This window comes from Macadamia integrifolia, chromosome 14 (assembly GCF_013358625.1).
Source record: "Macadamia integrifolia cultivar HAES 741 chromosome 14, SCU_Mint_v3, whole genome shotgun sequence".
Classification (NCBI taxonomy): Eukaryota; Viridiplantae; Streptophyta; class Magnoliopsida; order Proteales; family Proteaceae; genus Macadamia; species Macadamia integrifolia.
The window spans coordinates 7814662-7829393 of NC_056570.1; the positions used below are offsets into that span (position 1 = coordinate 7814662).

The following is a 14732-nucleotide window of genomic DNA, read 5'->3' on the forward strand; positions in this document are numbered from 1 at the left end:
AAGAGTACGAGAGTAAAAATACGGGTTTATATTGGTATTAAGAATGAACTAAAAGTGGTTGTTTACAACTAAATTCTAATATTTCATGCTCTCATACACACCTAAATCCAATCTAGTTTCCCAATTGGGGATTATTTCTTTTTTTACATCTAATATTTATTAAGTTTAATCATGTCTATCATAACCAATGTTGATAGGTGACCTATCAACAATTTTCTGTTATGGTAGATAATAGCATATATTGTCAAAATAATAATAATAATAGTATGTGGATAATCATTTAACAAATTAAAATATCATCATTGATATTAGCTTATCAAACAAGAAAATTCACAGCAACCCCTACTGATGCGGATCCATATTTTAAAACTAGAATCAAATCGTGTATAGGTCTATTTAGTGATTTAGGTATTCAATAATTCAATCATAATAACTAACGATAGATTCGTAATTAAGGTAAGATTTTGAATTGGATGATAAAATTATAATGAAGTAGACTTAATAGACTAATGGATAGGAACAAGAGGGTGGACAGATAAGGTAAACTTGAAATGAAGTTAAATAAAGAGTATAAGATAATAAATAAGAGAGAGGAAGCAGCAACATGGAAAGAGGGGTTGGAATTAATAAAATAAGAAATAGAGACGCATGTCATCTACATTGTAAACTTGAAATGAAGTTAAATAAAGAGTATAAGATAATAAATAAGAGAGAGGAAGCAGCAACATGGAAAGAGGGGTTGGAATTAATAAAATAAGAAATAGAGACGCATGTCATCTACATTGTAAACTTGAAATGAAGTTAAATAAAGAGTATAAGATAATAAATAAAAACTTGAAATGAAGTTAAATAAAGAGTATAAGATAATAAATAAGAGAGAGGTTCTCAAAATCAAGAAACCTACAGAAAAGGAAGAAGTATCGTTTTGATTTTTGGGATTGAGGTTTTTTTTCTTCCCCAAACTAAGCTTATTAATAAGAATAAAACGTGTTATATGCATATAATATATGTACCTATAGAATACGCGTATAATATGGATTTTTTGGATTGATAAGTCAAATTATAACTTTTTGATTGAAACGTTCAAATACAGAAAAAATCCGAAAATTATATGCGAATTTACTATCTATGATCCGTATGGATATCAATCTCCGATAATGCTGATATGTATCGGATGATATGCTGATTCAATACCGACACTTAATTCCAGTGAAAAATTCACCGCTAGTGTTCCACTAGTCTAGTTGTTTTAGCTTCCAACCAAGCAATAACCACAGCTCGTAACTAACCAAATAGAAACGGTACACAGTTCAAGAATTCGTGAATCCGCCTTGAGAGTTTCTTCGAGGTCCAGGGAAGATATAGCAGTTGCCGGCTTCAAAGATGTCGAATCTCTCTTCCGAAATCTGCAATGTGGAGAAGGATGCGAAGAAAGAGATCGAAGAAAAGAAAGAAGAGCTTCGACAACTCGTCGGCAATAGATATCGCGATCTCATCGACTCTGCCCACTCCATTGTCCAAATGAAATCCTCCTGCGAGTCTACCTCCGCCAATATTACAATAATCGATAAAGGAATCCGCTCCCAAATTGACACCTGATCCTTTGAGGCTTCGGATTTTACGGGATCGCTAGTCGTGTGAAGAACCTCATCGGTACGCCGGAGAACATCTGGGGTTGCCTTGACGAGTCAATGTTTTTGGAGGCAGCAAATAGGTATATCAGGGCTAGAGAGGTTCACGAACTGTTGGTGAATCGCCGTGCGGACAAGGATTTCCTGTCCAATTTTCCTCTGCTTCAACACCAGTGGCAGATTGTTGGGAGCTTCAAGGGGCAGATTTCGCAGAGGAGTCGGGAAATACTAATGGATCGGGGGCTTGGCATTGCATCATATGTGGACGCTTTGGCTGCCATTTCCGTCGTTGATGAGCTGGATCCCAAGCATGTTTTGAGGTTGTTCTTGGATTCAAAGAGGTTTTGGACATCGCAGAAACTAGGTGCATGCGGATCTGGAGCTTGCAATTACGGTTTCTGTTGTTTCTGTTTTTTGTGATGTATTGAAGATAATTCAGCTTAGTCTAGGACAAGTAGGAGAATTGTTTCTCCAGGTCTTGAATGACATGCCTCACTCTTACAAAACTATATTGAGTTCCCCTCCGAGTTCCCAACTGTTCGGGAGAATCCCAAACCCTGAGGATGAGGTTAAGTTATGGAAACAATTCAGGGAGCGATTAGAGTCTGTTATGGTTATGCTTGATCGGGAATTCATTGCTGAAACTTGTTCAAGTTGGTTAAAGAACTGTGGTGAAGAGATTGTTAGTAAGATACGGTAGGTATTTGATTGATGTAATTGTGTGAGGCAAAGAGCTTGCATCGACTGAGAAGCAAATCCGAGAGATTTTGGATGGTCGGGAAGCATTGGTGGGGAGTCTAGAATGGCTCAGGAGTGTTTTTGTTCTGAGATTGAGTTGCCTTGGAACAGGATCCGAGAGCTTCTATTCGAAAGTGATGAGGACCTCTGGGATGGGATTTTCGAGGATGCTTTTGTTAGGAGGATGGAAAGGATTGTTGATTTGGGCTTTGAGGATTTGAGCAGAGTTGTCAATGTGAGTGATTCTATTCGGGAGGTTGTGGCAATTAATGGAGACCAGATTGATTTCCAGGCATACATGACCAGACCTTCCACAGGTGATGGGGTTTGGTTCTCAGAGCCTAATGTTAAAATGATGGGCCTAGGATCTGGCCTCAAGGCCGCAAAGGAAGAGTATAATTTCCAAAGTTATTTAAATGCCTATTTTGGACCTGAAGTCAGCCGAATTAGAGATACCATTGACAATGTATGCCAGAGTGTTCTGGAAGACCTGCTGTGCTTCTTAGAATCTCCGAAGTCATCTTTGAGATTGAAGAAACTAGCACCATATCTACAAAACAAGTGTTATGAAAGTTTATTAACCATACTTAGGGGACTTGAAAATGAGCTTGAATACTTATCTACTGCTCTGGACAAAGAAAGGGGAAGGACATTGAGCCTCCAGCCATAGTTGTTCAGAGATCTCTGTTCATTGGTCGACTCTTATTTGCGTTGCAAAATCACTCAAATCTCATACCATTAATATTGGTTTCTCCAAGGTTATGGATGAAGGATACTACAGCTAAGGCATTTGAAAAGTAACCATCAATGCTGAGGCCACCAGTTTGTCCCATGATTCCCCAGTGTGTGACAACAGTAGAATACAAATTCTTGACAACCCTAGTAGACAAACTTGATTGGCTGCTTTGGCCTTGTTTGGAGTGAATGGTAACAACAGTCCAGGACTTGAAGAACTTAGCAGGGTTTCACGAGATCTTTGCATTAGAGCTCACTGCTTGTGGATAAATTGGTTATCCAATTAGCTATCAGTTATTCTGTCCAGGGATCTTAAAAGAGATGATGCATTATTGGCAACATCCTTCAGAGTATGTGGCTTTTGCTCTAAACCCTTTACTTTTCTGTTCGTAAAGTTTCCTTAACAATTTTGTTTCCTTCTTTACTTCTTGCTTTTACCTTCTTTTGCTTGTTATGAATTCATTCATTAACCATGGATGAGGTTAAGTAAATTGAGTAAAAACGACCATATGGATGTTGGTTCTTGACTTTTGCAGAAAGATCTGTTTTCTCTGCTATAGTTGAACCCATTATGTTCTACATTGGGTTTAATTAAAGTAATTAGGCACATGACATGATTTCTGTTAGGTTAATTGCCGTGTTTACATTACTAGTTTAGTAAAGGGCCAAGTGCTGCTAGTTAAACTTCCGCAAAGTCTTGGGAAGGGTGGACTGGAGTTGGTCCCAAGTCCTAACCTTCAACATTTTGTGCAATGTGACTGCCCTCAAGCTTGCACTATCATCTTCACATTGCGTAGTCGTAACTCGTTATGCAATCTAATCTCCTACTTATCTGTTATGGCATATATTTATGTGTCAAAAAGCATCTGACTGCCTTTCATCTCGTTCTGCTTGAAAAACTCTCTAATTTTCCAATGTATATCGAATACTTAACTAAAAAGGGATTTTTCTATATTAAACTTACTTCACAACTCATGGGACCCCACGATATTACCTATATACTTAGTCCCATGTATAGAAGTAAGACCCCAAATATGAGCTTATAAAAGAGGCCCATTATATCAACAAATCTAAAAATAAGGAGCCCAAGGTCCATAAAACCAAACCATGGGCCAAAATAAAGTCTTTCAAGGCCGACTTGGCCAAATTGGATAATCTTAAATGCATCAACCCCCTTTGTTTGAAAAACTCGAGCTCAAGTTATGTAGAATGGGAGAATCATCACCATTCGATTGGCATCGTCGAAGAATTGTTTTAATTTGATGGAGAATCAAACGCTTTTTATAAAAAAAAAATAAAAAATCAGTAACAGTTCACTTCCGAACATCCAAGGTCTGTGGAAGGAGAAGAAAATCAACCGTCTTGATATCCTTGTGAAAAGGCCAAGTGGTGTCTCTTAAATTGGAATGCACCTGTGTGATGTAATCATGGGACAGTATCTACATGGTCTAGTGATTTTTCTTTATGTTCACAATTTATATTTCTATATTTCTCCATAAGACCATTTATTTCAGTTGTCTTGTAAATTTTTCTGCAGGGCTGGGAAGAAATTGTGGTAAAGCAAGAGCAGGCTAATGAGGACCAGCCGGAGATGAAAATAGCACTTCCTTCCATGCCATCTCTCTACATTGCCTCTTTCCTTTTCCAAGCTTGCAAAGAAATTCATCGAGTTGGAGGTCATGTTGTTGACAAATTTATACTTCAAAAATTTTCTTTGAGACTTCAGGAAAAGGTAAACATCTCTTCTTATCTCTAAAGATGGCCAATATAGCACTCAAAAGTCATTACATCTGCACACAATTTTGGTATAGAACTATATCTATCTCCACATTCTTCTTGTATTAGTTTTTTTTTCTTTTCCTGTTAGCTAAACATTATTTCTCTTGATAGTGGATATGTATGATAGCTGTGACTTAAGAACATGTCCAGGTGATTCATTTTCTCTCTGTATAAATTTTCTGTGATGTGATTTTGTAGGTGGTTGATATGTATAAGGACTTTCTTTCAACTTTAGAGTCTCATAAACCTCAGGTGTCAGAGAAAGGAGTTCTGCAGATGTTGTTGGACTTGAGATTTACTGCTGATATTTTATCTGGGGGTGATCTCAACATGAATGAGGAGTCAAAAACTTTGAAGTCAAAGGTATCTTTCAGAGGGAAGATGAAAGCAAACCAGCCTAACTCCATAATTAGAGAACGTGCCATGGGCTTGATTAATCATCTCTTTCAAATGCTGGATTCAATAGACTGGCTCACGTGAGTTTTTTAAATATAACATATTTGGTCCTTTTAGTACATCTTCTTCTCCTCCTCCATTATGCAGTAGAGGTAGAATCTCTTTTAAGAAATTTAAAAAATTGTTACTTATCCTCCCCCCCCCCCCCTAACAAAACAAAAAAGGTGATAATCTATGGTGAATTTATTTTGGAGAGTGTAAAACTAAGTCTGGATCAGTGGATGAGAAGTAGTTAGTCCTGGCCTTGTATACATTTACCACAGATCCTATTGGTTAACTGTTGTTTTACCATCACATTGACATTTTTGATAAGTTCCTTTGATTGGATTGGTTCCACTATCTTGTCTGTCGTACTGGGTTGATTCTGATCTATCCGTGAGAATATTTATGTTTAAGGCCATTCTAATCTGATCAATTTAGCATGATCGACCCATCTCCCAATGGATGTGTGCTTGAGGATAGGAAGACTGAACTTTCCCCCCCTTGTTGTCTCTATTTATCACTGTTCTAAACTTTGAGTGGTGAGAAATTAGTCACCTCATTATGTACATCCTTAGTTTCTGATCTGGACATGCTGGAGGTATGAGCCATACCTTTGGGAGAATGTGAAGCGGTCTTACCTGAGACATTCTGTTCTTTTTGGGTCTTTGTGCAACTTAATCAGGTGTATTCCGGTGCACTGCGGAAGTCGTCCTCTGCAGAAACAAACATAATGAGATTTTCCACAGTTCCACACTTCCACACTTCAAGTACCTTCCAATCAGGTGAATATTCTTATTTCTTTGAGATAGAATTGTACAATTACACTTTGTTATTGCATTTTCTCTTAGATATATGCTGTTTTTAAATATCATCTACCAAGTTCTTCTTTGCCCTTAATTGAGTGCCAAAATTCTGTCCTTGTGGTGAATCTTGCAAGAAATCAAGTTAAGCTCTCAAGCTGATGAAATGCAATGCTTGGTTCTTGCCCGCTCGATGTTTGATGATATTGGTTGGTGATTCTTTGCTCCTCCAGACTGGAAGTCGTTCCTGCTTCTTATCTAAAATTTAAAGCATTGGCTGCCCTTCTTTTCTGTTTCCTATACCTTCTAATCATTTCATTTCCCATATGATATTTTCTTCACTTTTTACGATGGAAACTGCACCTGCTTTCATATTTTCTTCTATTATAATTTTCTGTTGGAATTTCTTGAAATCTCCTGATATTACTTATTTTTGATAATCATTTGTTCAGTCATTTTGGTTGGCTTGATGCTTATTGGTTAAGCATTACTGTCTTGAAGATTCAGATACAATGAAGATTCTATCTTTCGATTATTATGTCTTTACTATTGTTAGCAAAAATGGGAACGGCAAAATAATAGAGACGTATGGTACAGATTTTGAACAGATAAAAACGATGTCAAAAAAATGGTCAGGAAAACAGTGAACGGCAAATGGACGGAAACGAATGGTATGAGTATTAAATGTGTTTGTTAGGGCAAACACCAAGAAATACAAAAATAAATAGACAATAGATCCGCACAACATAGAGATTTAATGAGGTTCACACACCGGTGTGGTGTGCCACGTCCTCAGGGGAAGAAGAAGATGTTTCACTATGCATAAGAGAGATTACACCCAAAATATAATGTCTTTCTCAACAAGACAACAGTACATTATATACTCCTAGTCCCGGGTCAACCCATCGGGTCACGGTCTATCCAGTCGAACCATACCGCTGGGGGTAGCCCCCACACCCCCATATGAGATCAGTGCTGGGCCCAACACCTCTGCTTCCATCACAGATCTCAGAAACCTTCCCATCTGGGTCGCCACCAAAATATGTCGGAGCTGGTCAATCTTCAAAACGGGTCTAGAATTCGAGACAAACTTAATAAATGTGTAATTTTCAAAAAAACGAAACCAAAAAAAAGGGCAATATACTCATGTAATTTGAGAGATTATTACCTGTATACCTGCATCTAATGTTCTAAACTACAACAACATCAAACATTCATGCATATATCATCCAAAATATAGCATCCAATGTAAATTCCAAATAAAAAATTAATACACCATAATAAAAAAAAACATGTCCAAAATATAAAAAAACTCCATACATATCATCCAAGATGTCTAAACAATTAAATGGAAGTTCACCTCCTGAAGGGAAAATACCGAATAAGCATGCACTCATGTATGTTCATGCTGCTCAATGGTTTCTAATTGTCCATTTTCCTCATGATGGTTGTTCAGCGCACCAGCCCTGTTGTCAAGAGGGACATCTAAATCATCTCTTGCAATGGCCTCAGATGATTATTCTTCCCAAAGCTCTTGGAAGACAATTTCGAATGAGGAACTCTCTCCAAAGCTTGATTTTGATGGTAACTCAAGTTTTGGGGTTGCTGCACCATTTTTGAAATCTTTCATGCAGGTAAAGGCCCTACTTTTTTTATTTTTATTTTTTCTGTCAGTACGTTATCTTTGTGTGTGTGTGTGTGTGTGTGTGTGTGTGTGTGTGTGGATTCTCTCCTTGGCCATGGAGATAGCCTCTTCTAATATGCCTTGGTACCAAAATGTCTTCAAAATACTTGTCCACATTGTATACTCATGGTTTAGGTTTTTTGCCAGAAGTTAATGCTACATGGAGAAATAAAGCTTTGTGATGGTTGAACAAATCCATAATTTTGAAATCAGTTGGATATGGCTCACCATAAAGTGAACCATATGTTGAGATGTGCTACGAAAATTGATACATGACCAATCCAGAGCCTACCTAACCTACATGTCCAATGATCAGAATGGCCAAATCAGCCCTGCTCATGGAGAGAAAATGCTGTTAATATCTATGGGAGAAATTTATTTGCCCCCTCCAACCCTTTTCTAATAATATTTTGAGTTCAGAGAGTTTGGAAATTGCATTATTGGGTAGTTGAAATGATCTAATATCTTTAAACTTCTGGCTTATCGTTAAATGAGGATATGGTAATTCTAGGCTTTGTAACCTGTTTAAGGACAACAGGCTTGTTGGATTCATGGTCAATTTTTATACATATCAACTGAGTTGGAAACCCAAAAGGGTTTCATCCTCTGGGATGTTTTTCCTTCTTTTAGTTAAAGTGCAAATTTTATTCAGCCTTGTAAACCTCTGCTGTTTGGCAAGAAGGGTCAATTTCTCACCTCAGAAATTCTTTTTTATTCACGCATACACACAAGACCCAATACATATCCTATGAAAGGACAAACACAACCACAACCTGAAGCATACAGAAAAACAATCACATTTTCATTTTGTTCTAACCTCATTTGTCTGATAATATTAAATAAAATTCAAGAAATCAGAGCGGTGCTTGTTGGATTGAGTTGGTACCTGGTTTATGACATGCAGCTGATCCACAGCTTATCAGATGGGAATGCTGTATTTACTCTCCTTCTGGTGGAAACCCCAATTTTCAGTCTTCAAGTCCTGCTTTTGGGGTAGAGTACCTTTTTTCTTTTTGCTTCCTAGGAGTTGGGACTTTCTCAGTAGGAATGATTTTGTTTTGAAGAATGTTATTCAATAAAGGATACCCCAAAATAGGCGCCAAGATATACCACACAAAGCTGCTAAGAGCCTAAGAAAATCCTTAACAAAAGGAAGCATACACCCTTCACAGAGACAAAGTATTAATAAGCAAGTGCATAATATTTTCTTCTGAAATCAATGCTAACTTATGAATATAGTTAGAAACCTTGGGACAATGACTTGGAGACAAATTCATTCACTTATTTGATGTTTATTGCAACAAATATCACTACTCAAGCTAGTAAATAATAGAACATAATAAATTTTAGGGAATTGAAATCATGATGTGAAAAGATGCCCATGCCCCAGCTCCACTTCCCCATGTGTTTGGGCATACACAACAATATTGAGCAGCGTTCTTTCAATGAAGCTATTGTAAAGCCATTAAACAAATCCACCAATAGATAGAAAATAACTTATTTTGTTTTATCATCACAAATATTTTGAGCTGTGACGATTAGTATAACCTTTTGCATATTTGTCACTACAGACAATGTTCTATATTTTCCCATTTTCTAAGTTCAAGGAACCATTTTCTTGTTGAACTTTTTAGGGTCCAATCAGTAATATTACTTGTAATGCAGGTTGGTTCTAGATTTGGAGAGCACGTTCAAACTGGGTTCATGCTTGCTGATGGGCAAGTTGGCAGGCTGAAGGACAGATCAGCTGCTGCCATGTTAACATTTGGAGATATTCTACCTGTCCAAGCTGCTGGGCTTCTATCATCCTTTACAGCTGGAAGATCTGACCCTTGATCGTTAACATTGATATTCTCCTCTTTTCCTTTAGGGATATCTCTGTAATTTTGTGAAGATGATATATGATGGTGCTCTTCGTTGTCATTTGAAAGAGATCAGATCATGCGACTCTTGATGGTTTGAAGTTGATTAAGAAATTAGCCCATCACTTCCATTTCCAGATTCTGTTACAGTGTGGTGATTAAAAAAGAAAAGGATCAGGCAAGTGAATGAAATGTCCTCTTTGCTTTGCTGCATTGAAGATCTGACAAGTTGGGGCAAGCATCGAAATATGTTTGGAGCTCAGTTTTGAGAAGGTAAGAAAAGAAAACTAATCAACAAAGCAAAGGCGAAGCTGAAGCTTTCATGTACAGATATATTTTAAATTAGATGAGAGCATCATTATCCAAAAGTGGAGTCTTGAATAAATGAAGTTAGCTCCATAACCCTGTATGTATCTTGTATAGAAATTAGACTGGATAACATCTGTAAACTGTTAGGGAAAGCTTCTCTCCTACATTGGTCGTCAGTAGCTTATCAGATCAGTCATTCGATCTTATTAAATCTATTGGTTTGCTGTCTTGAGACTCCTTTTGTCTATCATCAAGACTGTGGAATCTCGCATCTGCACCTTCCTTTAGAAAGAATTATATTTTCCAGATTTCTCCACCCCATCTGCTAGACCTTTATCTGCCTCCCCAAGGAGGGTGATTGGGTTGGGAAGAATTCATGAGGTTAACTCTGCGGGCATTCTTATCTCATTTGGAAGCTTGCTTCCAAGCAAAACTCCATTTGGGTCTCTTGGGGTCTATTCCTTTCTCTTTAGGAAAGACTCTTTGGACTAATCCTTTCTCTTTAGGAACGACTCTTTGGATTTTCAACATCTCTTGATTCGTGCAACTCTGAAGAAGAATTATAGATCTAGTATCACCCTTTTTTATGATATCAATTTTGATAAGGAGTTTAATTTTCTTTGAGACAAGTTGTAAACTTGAAATTCATCTGTCGTTGATGCTTGATGGTTACTAATAAAAAATGAGCCCCTTTGGTTACAATTTTGCTGAAACTTGAATATTCATTCATATCGAATACTGGGTTTAGTTGTTGAATGGACTACCCTGTTGTTAAACTCATTCCTCAATGATGATGCTCCCAAGCCATTTGTTTACAGATTAGACTATCAAACACACCAGTGGCATTTTCTGTGCTACTCATAAAAAAAAAAATTACTGATCTTAGATCGAGTAGGAGTGGACTAATAATGCAAAAATGGATGAAAATGCAAAGAGAAACTAAATTCTTTTCAAGAATCTACCGGGTTTGTTCAGGGGGCTACTTGCAGCATGAGGGCCCTTAGTAATGAACGAAGTTGGTTATTGTGTGTTCTCTGTATAGCCTGAATGGAAAATTTGGGATCTATATTTGACTGATTTTGGGAAGAAATAGATCAATCGAGCTAGATTTATTTGCCACTGATGGGAGATGAACTGAGAGGGATAAATGAGAAAGAGAAAAGAAGAGAGAGGATCGAAGATAGAACAGAGCAGGAAGAAAGAAGTGGGAGGAGGAAGAAATCATCGAGCAGTGAGGGTTTCATGCGATCCTTAGAAGAGTGGGTTTGAAAGGGGAGGGAGACCTGAGTTTAGACCCAAAACCCAGAAAATGAAGATCCAACAATGGAAAGCGCTCATAGTCGTTGGGTCGCGCTGAGCCACGTGTTGAGAGCCCAAGGGCTCTCTGCCGGTCTCCGCAACTGTTGCTCTCCACGGACGATGTTTTCCAGAGAGAGAGCCCCCGGGGGGATGGATTGCAGAGGTGGGTAAGCGGACAAAGCGAGCGGAACTGAAAATTCTCTCACGTCTCCAGCCTCAAGACTCGAGGTTTACTATCGTAGCGTTAGATTTCTTTATACCCTTTTTAAATATTCTCTGAAATTAAGGATGTGAATTTGAAACTGAAACCGTTCATCAAAATAGAATCGAACTGTTTACATCAAAATAGTAAAATCGTTTAGTAAATGATTCAGTTCTAGTTTTAAGTTTAAAATCGATTAGTTAAACGGGTCGATTTGGTTTTAACCATTTAAACCGTTGAATTTAAATCGAATTAACACCGTGAAAACCGAACCGTTTACACCGTCAAAATCAACCTGTGTTATCCCGTATAACAATTTAATAGAGTATGAGGTTAACTAATGTGTTTTCAGTGCCTCATGCTTTTTAATTTTAGAACACTAACGATATGTTGTGTTCATTAGTAGTTTTGTTTGTATTTCACTTTCTCCATGTAGTATTTTTTTTTTCTTACTTAATTGTATAGTTGTTTTAATAAAACAGGATGGGATTAATTTAGGGAAGAATCTAAGAGCATAGAGGCTATCCAACAGTCTGTTCAATAATTTACTACTATTATGTAATTATGTAGTTAAATCATTGCTTGTTCAATGCCTTATTTAATTTAATACAAGATTGAAGTGTTTATTAACAAAAGCAAATTTCAGTAAGCATGCGAATAAATTAGCAAACCGATTGCCAACCGTTTAGAAACCATATGGATCAAACTACGGTAAAAAAATGTTTAAAACTATGAAATCAACACCGTTTAAAAACCATGAAACCGAAACCATTTACTAAACAGTTTTGATTTCAGAAAGTGCAATAGTATAATAAATGGTTCGGTTTTAGTTTCAATCAAATAAATGTGAACCGAACCGTACTATATACACCGAAACTGATCCGATTAACACCCTTACCTAAAATACATTCTAGTTAAATGATTTCTATCTAGGAGTGTAGGGCCTACGCTAGCATGGGCCAATAAGAATGCACCTGGAAGTAAGAGTGTCAATTGGTTGGGCCAAGCTAGACCGATCTCAGTCAATCCTAGCCGGGCATGTATCCTTGCACCGTGATTTGCCTATTTAAGGAATGAGTTGATCTTGGTCAGCCTCATGTTAGGCTCAGTCGGGTTCCAGGCCTCTAAGCGGGCTTCTCCCAATCGAGTTATAATCAGGGCCTTAAATGGACTAATGCACCAATAAAGCCTTAAACGAACCTTAAATAGTCTTTAATTTTCTCAGATTTAAGAAAATTTAATATATTTATTAAATCATTAACAATTTAGAAAAGAGTTTACATTTAATTACATATATATATATATATATATATATAGATAAACGGTTGGGCTAAATATGTCTGGTTGAGTTGGGCTTGTAAACGGGTTGGGCCCGACCAACTCAGCCCCTTGCACCGTGTATTATTTGTTTATAAACGTCTCGCGCTTAGGTCAGACCATAAACATGTCGGGCTCGGTCAGGCCTGAAGTTGACACCCCTACCTGGAAGCATCAACAGGGTGGGATTTTCACATTTCATGTGGGGGTGGGGGTGGGGGTGGGAGGGGGGCACGGGCGGTCATTTTTTCCCACCTCTGTGTCTGGGTGCAACCTTTACACTCCAAATATAAACATTCACCTTTATATTATACAACAATTGTATTTAGTCCACAAGAGGCACCTACACCCACACACAGGGTTGCGTAACCCCAGGCAGGGGCATGGTGGTCATTGCATGCTCATGTGTCTATGGCGTGAGGGCCTCTCACAAACAGAAAACTTTATCCCTATAGTATATATGAGAAAAAAGAACTTTCTCTAAGACCGTGGCCTACACAAGTGCTCCCATGAGTCTATCTCTCTCCTCTCTATGGAAAGACATCTCTATCCCTTGTTCGGGGGATGAGAGAGATAAAATAGGAAGAATTGATGTAACCCACATTCACAGACAAGGAACCATAAATAAGGTAAAAGGTTTATTGTAGGGTATCTCCCATGCCTCCCAGATGTAGAAAGGGTGATCGAACAATGAAAGGGGTGGGGGCATAGAACCGTTTCCTATATAAAAATCAAGGGAAAAGTATAGCAGGATAGTTGGTTTTAACTTATCAATAAATAAATAAATAATAATAATAATAATAAGAGTTTTCTAATTCGGAAGCATGGCCTACGCTAGCGCCCCTAAGTCTATCTCTCTCCTCCAATGGGTGATAGAAATATCATTTCAAAAAGGAGACGATAGAAATAAACACATTGTAGCGCTTCAATAGAGAAAACATTTTCCCCAAAACAAAAACGATAATTGTTTTAGGGAAAAGGCTAGGCACATTACCTGGTGCCACACGGTAGTGTACATTGTGTTTCTCTCTTTCCCCCTTTGGAATGATCACATGCCCCTCTTGTATAATGATCTGTCTCGTGTCCCCATTGGTGCAACGTGCCTATCACTCTCCATTGGTTTTATTGGCGTGGTTCTTCTAACTAGTGGTAATAAAGGGAATCCTGCAAATATTAATCCTATCACTTTTAAGAAGGTTTCTCAAGTACATTGTTTTTGGTGTTTTGGGTTGGGTTGGGTTGGGTGGGGTGGGGTGGGGTGGGGGGTGGCATTTGCATGCCATACCAATGGATGTCTTGAATACAGTATTATTCAGATAGGACCTACATATTTAAAGCAAATGACAAAAAATAATAATAAAAAAAAAAATCATGTGAAAAGGAAATTGCACTTTGATGTTGTGGGCTAGTTTTTTCTTTTCTGTTTTATTGGGAGAGGGTTCTGTAAAAGATAATGTAGCTTCTGTACCATTGTAAGGATCGAAGGAACACATGTAAAAGCATCAACAACAATGGGATTTTTACCTTTTATTTGGGATAGGATGGTCATTTTGCCATCTCACCATGTATTAGATATTATAAAGCATACTTGGATAAATTAATTAAAGAGCTTTTGGGAAAATAAACAAGCTCACCAGCATAAAATGTTGCCATAAGCTATGTGACTTTTTTTCACCTTTTTTTCATGTGACTGAGTGTTAATCGGTCGGGCTTTGTCGGACTTAATCAGGGTTGACCAATTTCCCCCTGTACTGTCACCAATTGTTAAATTAATTATGCTTACATCACATGATCCTATTTATTTCCAGGCTTTAATGCGGCTACCTATAATTGGTCTAAGCGAGCCTTAGATGGACTATCGGGCCATTAAACCGTTAAGCACAAAGGCTCTGAAGGCTCATGTAAAATTGGCCTCCAAAGTAAGGCTGCAGGAGAATA

General features: G+C 37.7%; 1 pseudogene; it reads left to right on the forward strand.

The window, feature by feature from the left end:
- Positions 1–1261: 1261 nt before the first annotated feature.
- On the forward strand, positions 1262–10223 carry LOC122061818 (annotated as a pseudogene).
- The last annotated feature ends 4509 nt before the right edge of the window (positions 10224–14732 follow it).